General features: G+C 30.7%; 1 pseudogene; it reads left to right on the forward strand.

The window, feature by feature from the left end:
* The first annotated feature begins 2,753 nt into the window (after positions 1 to 2,753).
* LOC114749037 (protein MKS1-like) lies at positions 2,754 to 3,551 on the forward strand (annotated as a pseudogene).
* Positions 3,552 to 9,065: the final 5,514 nt, after the last annotated feature.

A 9,065-nucleotide genomic window follows, 5' to 3' on the forward strand; every position in this document is an offset into this window, starting at 1 on the left:
AAGATTGTTACAAGTTGTTCCTTAAATTTAAGGCCATTTGCCGGAAATATATATGAATTGTACCTTTTTTTAAATTATAAATTTTGCATTGAAAACAAATATTTTTGTCTTTATTTTTTTAGTTTAATACATTTAAATAATTTTATATTGTATGGGATAAAATATAAAAAAAATTATTTCCTAAAACACAAAAGTGCCTTTTTTGACATGGTTTCTAAGCATCACGGATTAAAATTTTGATATTATATATATATATAGATATACAGGCATAGAGTATTTTCATAAGTTGAGTCTTAACAAGTTATCAACATTATGTCAAGTAGGTGTGGGGTGAAAGACAACTAAAAAACTTAACAGATATTTGCTATAAATAACTAATTTAATTAATGTTTTTTATCTTTTAAATTAGTTATCTAGCTTTTATATTGAGATTTTATATTTAAGACCAAATCTGACCCTCAACTAGTTCGTATATTAGTACATGAGGTAGTATCTTATTTCTCATCATTATATGTAAATGTAAAAATTAAATGAAAATTATTGCCCGTTTACATTTTACTCACTGTTTTTTATATTTGAAAAATCTTTTTTTTTATCGTCACATTTCTGCACAGGGAAAGCTTAAAAATAATTAATTCAAATGAAGCAAAGTTCGTCGGAGGAAGGAGGAAAAAATTATGAACATAAAATACTACCTCCAGTCTTATTTATAAGATTTAATTTGTAGTCCATAAATAAAGTGTTATAAATAATATCAGAGGTAGTATTTATGCTTTTGGTAGAAGATTCATGCTCGTTTTATACTCCTCGTTTGCCGTCAAAGTGTCAATCGAAAGCAATCGTTGCCGTGTTTAATTGTCAATGACCTTCGTTTTCACTCTTCACATTTGTAAATTATTTAATTATTCATAAAAAATTTCCCAGTCTCTAGAAATATTATTTTTTTTCAACTCCCATTTCTCTCGTCATTTTCCATTAAGATATATCTATTTTCATTATATATATTCTTCTGGTTCTTGATATAAAACATATTTAAAACTAATTGATTAAATTAATAAACTAGATAATTAGCTAATTATAAGTAATATGATATTTTTTTCTAAAACACTATAATCATTTTTTTTTAATATTCTCTATCTCTTATACTTAATTACGATCGACGAGAGTATCGAAGAAGAGTAATTTAAGAAAAAAATGATAAGTAAAAAATAGATATTATATTTAGAACTAAAACAACTCAATAACTAGATCTTATATTAAAGACACAGGAAGAATATATTAGTATCATTTATGACGCAGCAAAAAAGAATCTTCTCTTATTAGAAGCAAAATTCCAAAATAAGAGAAACTTCAACCGACAATTCTAGACGATGATGCACACACAACATATAGCACGTTTGCCTCAATATATATGCTTCTAGAAATGGAGAAATTGCTCAGAATGCTCTCTCTATATGTATAAAATGGTCCATCCGAACAAAAACCCAAAAGTTGAATCCCCTGTTGATAACAATTATACATTTTGCCTGACTAATATTTATTCCTATATTGTATTGTAAATAAGGGATAATTTTCATTTAAATTGAATAGAAATAATAAAATTCAAATTAGGCTTACATTTTGAATAAATCCCTGATCAGGCCAAGCTACCTAATTAGAGATTTATAAATATTATTAAAAGTCTAAAATACCCTTTTGTGAGTATAATATGAGTTTTGCTTTTATATTTTTTTCCTCACAAATTCTTTTCATGAAAATTTTTTTGCCGGATTTTTCTTAAATTTGAAAATAGTAAATTTATACTAGATGACAAGAAATCACAACATAATTATTTATTCATGTTAATAATTACTCCAACACCATTATCAATGTAACAGTATAGGTCACTAATAGATTTTAACTTTGGATGACTTTAATTTCTGCTCAGTTTTGATATTGATCCATCTTCCATATACTTAATAATATATATACACACATACAGTTTTTTTTTATTAAACACTTACATTTTTTAACTGAACACGCACATTTTACGAATAAAAAACTTATTCAGATAACAAACATTTATAAATTTTGAATTAAGAACAGTTGTCTATAATTTTATTTTCATATTTCAGGAAAAAAATTGTAAGAAAGAAAAATATAAAAATATCGGCTCATATTTTAATTATAAATAGGTATTTTGGTCTTTTAATAATATTTTTCAATTTCTAATTAGGCTCCCTAATTAAGAATTTATTCAAAGTAAAGATCTGATTTTAAATTTTATTATTTAAACTAAATTTAAATGGGATTCTCCCCGTAAATAAACATATCTCACCATAATTATATATTTATTATTTAATTTGGATGGAATTGACATCATATTTATTGAAATAATATTTAAAATTATGTTTTTTAATGTTCAAATTAAATACATAGTATATTAAACACACACACACACACACACATTCAAATTTTGTCATTGTGAAGAAAAACAGATAACATTGTCAATAGCTGGAAACGGCGACAAAGAGCATCGTCTTTCGCTTAATTTCGTTGACCGAAACATGTGGTGACTGCTGACTGGTCTTTTAGTCAACATGCTCTTTCCGGTCAATAATTAGCCGTCTATTATCTGAATATTATTATTGATTCAACTTTATTAATTCTATTTTTATCTTCCCGGAAATCAAGATTATTTATCTGTAATTTTCTCCTTCTTCATCATCCCCGTCTCTCTCTCTTCTCCCCCCCGTCCCTCCCTCCCTCTAGCCTGGAATACTGATACTGAATTACTGAATCGCAAATCTTCTTCTATCTGATCAACCGTCAAATATGAACTTACCAGGGGATTCTGCCGGCGGAAGCACACCACCATCGTCCAAGAAGCAGCTTCAACTCCAGGGGCCTCGTCCGCCTCCTCTTAGAGTCAGCAAAGAATCTCACACAATCAAGAAACCACCGCTGCCACCACATGCCGCCGCTCACCAACCTCCCCGCCCCGCGCCTGACGCTGACGATTCCGGCCAGCAGCGGCAACCGGTGATTATCTATTCCGTGTCTCCTAAAGTCATTCGTGTTTCCCGTCAGCGACTTCATGGACGTCGTCCAGCGTCTGACCGGGCTACACTCCAGCAGCGAGCAGGCGTCTGGATCCGGAGCTATTTCACCTGCGGCGAAGCTGGCTTCGATAGAAAAGACGAGCCCATCGGAGAAGGAAAGATCACGGAGCTCCGGAAACGACGCGATGGCTGAATTGGAAGGATTGGAAATGGGCCAGTTCCCGGGAATTTTGTCTCCAACGCCGGCGAATTTAGGGCAGATATCGCCGGATTATTTCCTATCGGCCGCTGAAACGCAGCCGTTTTTGCATGATTTGAGCTCGTTTTGGTCAGTAAACAGCTTCATGGGGAGCCCGTCGGGATTGCTGTCGGCGAGCATAGTGTCGCCATTGGCGTCGCCGGATGTGTTCCGTCTCTTTGACTAGGAATTTTGGTACCGATTTTTTCTCTTAGCTGGTTGGTAGAAGGCAAAGAATTTATATTTATTATTCAACATTCTTCACTTCCATAGTTCCATATAAAGGGGGGGGGGGGGGGGAATCACTCTGGCGGAATTCTGTGTACATTTTGTGCCAAAATCTGTGCAAAAGAACTTTAATATTTGTTTTGTCCATGAAACAACGACGAACTTGTGGAATGCTCAAATTATGGGTTTGCCTGGTTTTCTTGTCCCTGCCAGAATTCATTTGTATCATTTTCAGTTTCTAAAGCGGTTTTTTCTTTTTTAACATATTTTGGACTCTTGCTCTTATAAGTTTTATATGACTTCCATGTTATTCCCATTTGTTTATTTATTTTCTTATCCTAATTTTAATTTTGGAGAAAATGACATTTAAAGCCTGAAAGCCATATAATCCCAACTGAAGATGACCAATGGCGGATTATCACAGAAGTTCACATAAGTTTATTACTATCACATTTGGGAGTAAATGGGTGCCCCAAATAAAGCATTTCAAGTGGCCAAATTTGGGAAATTACCTCACTGTTCCTTTTTCGATAAAGGAAATTACCTCACTAACCAAGACATAACAATGAGAAGCTAAAATTCATGAAAATGGATGCCACTAGTTAAATTATTCTTGTCAGTTTCTTATAATGGAAGTTGTCATTACTTAAATATTTCGTAGTCTTTGTTCATTGAGTTTTCAGTCACACTTGATAAATTCATGAAAATAGTTTTCACCTATTAAAATGTTCTTACCATTTATCATAGTACAACTTGTCATTGTTTAAATGGAGGTAATCATTTCAACTTCTTCCTCTACTTTATTTATAAGCTTTAAAGGTATGATTTATTTTATAAGGTTTAATTTGGGCTTATCTTAATATTTAATATATTTTTTTTTTTAATGTTGCTCTTAATTAGTTCTCTTTTATCATTTTTTAAAGATATTTTTCTTCATCTTTTTCCTCATTTATTATAAGGACATATTTAAAAATAAAATATATTTATAACATATTTATTATTTTAAGCTAATTTTAGATAATTATTTGTTATTCATGAATTTGTTATTTGAAGTTTATAATAAGAATAGAAGGGGGTAATACTTAATAAACTAACAAACTGAAATTTATGAAAGTAATCGTAGTTAGTTAAGTATCATCCATTACCAAAGTTTTTATATGAGTAACAAGATTCAAACTCATAACCTTATGAGTTAACTCTTTATCAATTTGGCCAATTCTTATTGGCTATAGGGAACTTAAAAGAAAGTCTAAAATTGAAAATAAAATTTCAATATCAGGTCAGAGTTCGTTTGTTCGGTGTTCAAAAAGGCCCTAAGGCCCAGCCCGACGGCAAACTAGATAGGCGGCCTCCAAAGGCCACTTGTCCTCTCAAATCGAAGACCAGCGTCTCTGCTCTTTCAAAATTCTTGTAACTGCATCCTAAAATTTTGCATTTTCCCCCCGCGTTAAATAACACGATTCAATTCATAATTCATAAATATTGGAGGATATGTGTAAAATCATCTAATGAAATTTTAAGAATATATGCCAAAAAATAATTGAGATGATTTATAAATGTGAAAGTTTTACTTCTAAAAATTAAAATATTGTGAAACAATTAAAATTAAAATACATTGCAGAGAAGTGTGATGTAATATCCTTAAAAAAATTCAAAAAAAAGGTAATTAAAAAATAATATAATATAATATATATAATAATATTTTATTTTTAAAAAAAAAAGTCTAACTTTCCACCGATATATCGGCTGGAAAAATTGGGGGTTGGGTTGAAATTCCCCTCCCTCAATAATTGTGTGGGGGTGTTAAATCCCCCACCATTCATTCTTCCCCCCCACGGCAGACGGCAGGCGCAAGAAGGAGCGAGAGAGAGAGAGAGGGAAGTGTGTGTGAGCAAGAGAAACATACCGGTGAAGCAGAGGGCAAGCTTTGAAGATTTTTAGGTACATGAAATTATCTCTTTTCATCAAACTTTCTTCATAAATATTTCATATATATTTTATGCTTCATAATAGTAGTATTACCATAGTGATTAGAGAAAATTTTTGAGAGTTATATATGATATAAGTATTGAGTTTTTGATAAAAGATGACTATAGAAATTTAGAAGTAAATGAGTTGTTAATTTTAATCGGTTTAGATTTCTCTATTTGCTAGTTTTAGTATTTAAAATTAATTTATTTAGTGGAAAATCTGTTATGTATGAGAATACCCAATTTTTTACCGATTAAATTTAAGTTAAATAATTTATTTGGGTTGTTTGATATATTATTGAGATTTTAATCGGGTTAGTTTTATTTATTGGGTGACTGGAGGTTTTAAAATGATTATTGTAGCTAAAAAGTTTATTATTTATGGAAATATATATATATATATATGGTAGTTATATCATTAAAGTTTTGATTATATTATTTAGTTATGAATATTTGAAGTATTATTGAATTTTTTGATAGTTTGATTTTGAGGTTTAAACTTAAAAAGAGTGTTTTTAGAATTTAGAACATAATAATTTTATATTTGGAAATTGTTAAAAATCCTTTTTATTAAGATAAATAATTTGGAGGTGGTAAATAAATAATTTGGGTTATTAGAAATTTTAAGTTGTTTATAAAATACTTAATAATTTTTGAGTTATGAGAGTTGAGGGAATTTAAAGTAAAAATTTAATTAAATCAGAAATTTAAATAATATAGAGAAGTTTAATTAATTAATTAATTTATATTAATATGTGGTTATATTAATTGTGTAGATTAATTATTGGTTGAGCAAAGGATTGACCTTGTGGTAATCCTTAGTATTGCTTTGGCGAGAGGTAACCACTTTCCACTTGTTATATGTGCTAATATGTTGTTTGTGAGTATTTTGCTGTTTTCAGAATAATATTTGATACTTGGAACTTGAGTAGATATGTTATATCTTTTGAGCTATGAAAATTTTCTCGTGGGATTTTTGGAATTGTAATTGAGAAGTTTGAAAAAGATATATGATTTATATCTTATGGATTATACTGAGGAAAGATTGAGACATTTTTATTATATTGTGAATGATTGGTTGTTATTTGGATTTTGGATTGAGTCCTATCCTACCACGTGGTAAGGCCGCCATTGGTGCACATTGGTTGGCTTCTTCCTTCGTCCCCCATAGTGAGGGATAGGCCTTTGTGGCTTCTTATTCGTCCCCCAAAGTGAGGGATAGGCCCATATGTTTGATTGATCCCCCAGAGTGAGGGATAGACTTATATGGCTTGTGTGTTGACCCCCATAGTGAGGGTTTGAATGATTGAAATTATATTTCTATGGATATATTTATAGTTCTCGAGAATTAATAATTGTCCCACTTGACACCTCACGAGCACGTGTTAGTATGTATGATGAGTTGGAAAGTTGGTTACTGAGGCATTTGTCTCACCCCGTGGTTTAACATTTTTCAGGTGATAGTTCAGGTGGTGGCCCATCAGGGAAGGCTCCGGAGGCATAGTGTGCTGTCATAGCCTGTATAGCCTCCCTGCTTTTGTTCTATGTGCTGATTTGTTATATATTGCCACATAGGGCTCATCTACTATCATGATGTAAAATAATATTTTTAATTACTACTATCTGGTATGATAGGGCCGTGAGGAGGCCCGAGACATTTTAGACTCTGCATGTAACGCTCCTTTGAAAGTGTTGACTTTTGACTAAGGAACTCTATAGTTTATATTAAACTGATTTATCAGTTCGTATGGTTGAAAGTATAAGTTTGGTTTGGGCTAATAGTTGAATGATATTTCTGAATTTTGGAAGTCCAAGGCCTAAGGTAACGATCGATGTTACTCTTATTATAAGTTTATTTCTTTTAACCATGATAGCGATTTTAAAATTTTAAGGTTTCTTCTTTTCTATCATGGTTAATCAGTCAAATAAATTGTTGGATTTAATCTAAAATGGTTTTGAAAGAGCGGTTGTCACATGTGAGATAAAGAACGCTCTGCATCATTTGTTCCATCTCAGCTATTACGGTGCACATAAATGTCACAAAACTTGGTAATTATCATGAATTATTTGATCATTAAAAATAAAGAATGAAAAAATATAGAATGTTGGCAACTTATGCACCCATTACATTATCGGAGTTATCTTGACTTAATTGACATTTAATATACAATTAAGTCCTAAGAAATGAATATAATTACTATAACAATTGAGCAGCGATAAGTTTCAGAATAATAAGAAATAATAACTCTTCGTTTGTCATTGAAACTTTTTTATAGTTATTTCTTTTTTATAACAGTCTATTATAATTCTCCTCCTTCTAAATTTTGTTAGAGTATGAGATTGTATTTTCAATTTTTTGTGAATACAACAGGATTAAATTTTATTTACATACTTATATTACATTTTATAGATCACGATTAAAAAGTCAGCATACTACCGTCAGGAGCCAATAGATTGCTAGCTCAAAACAGCTTGTTGACGGAGCTGATGAACGAAGGGGAAGATTGTGATGGAGAATTGACGAAAGGAGGAGGACACTAATTTCGGTCTTTAACGAGAAAATCTGAGTCTGACAAAAGGATTTCAATATTGAAATAAGAAACCAAGTCAAAGTTTAGCCTTTAAAATCTAAATATCAAACTAAAATAAAAATATCTGTTATTTGTTCACGTATTTTAAAATAAATTAACCACACATCTTAAAACCCAAAAGAAAAAAAACCAGTGGACTTTCAAAATCAATTACAGCCTATCTTTTCAAAATTAAACCAGTGAAAAAGCAGGGAATACTGCTAATTTTAAATTTTAATTTATTTTCAGTCTAAATTAATACTATGCTTTTAATTACCTCGAAAGAATTATTACGACAGACAATTTGTAATCAGCTCTCAAATATTAGATTATGCTGCCGCCAAACATAGAAGTCTTTTGTTTTTTTGACCATAGGCCGAACAAAAAAGTCTTGCATCGTTGTATTTAGGATTAATTTATGAATATACTAGCTAGGTTTATTTTTATATGTGACTTTCTATTATTAATAATCATCTAATAGAATTTTGAAGTCCTATCTAGATGCCAGTTTGACTGGGGACTTGAATATAATCAATTTAAGTAAATAGATGCCAGTTTTATCTTTCATGAAAATGATCTAAATTTTAAAAATAAACAAAGAAACTTCCTTTAAACAATGTAGAGTATTGTCTCAACTTTGAATGCTTTGGTTAATAATAATACAACTGTAGAAAAAACTGGCAGTGATTTTCTCAAGTGAAACAAGTAGAAACTAGAAATGCAGGATAAAATGTCAGAAAATCAAGTAGAAAAAAGATAATAATAAGACATACTGAAGCGAAACAAGAGAGAAGTGTCTGATGAAAGAATATTGGTCACGTTTGGAGCAGTTTATAAGTACTTTTTAATCCTAATTTACTAAATACAAGGTAAGTATGTAAAAGAAGTTTTGTTCTAATTTAGATAAAATGTGCTTATAATTGATTTTAATCATGATGGTAAACAGGGCCAAAAGCAAATTACGATATTCCCTTTTTACCGTCCTCCCACAGAAGCGCCGGCTCTAGAGTAGTTGATT

The sequence above is a fragment of the Neltuma alba genome, unplaced genomic scaffold, assembly GCF_004799145.2.
Source record: "Neltuma alba isolate B1F8T4 unplaced genomic scaffold, ASM479914v2 tig00005929_pilon, whole genome shotgun sequence".
Lineage (NCBI taxonomy): Eukaryota > Viridiplantae > Streptophyta > Magnoliopsida > Fabales > Fabaceae > Neltuma > Neltuma alba.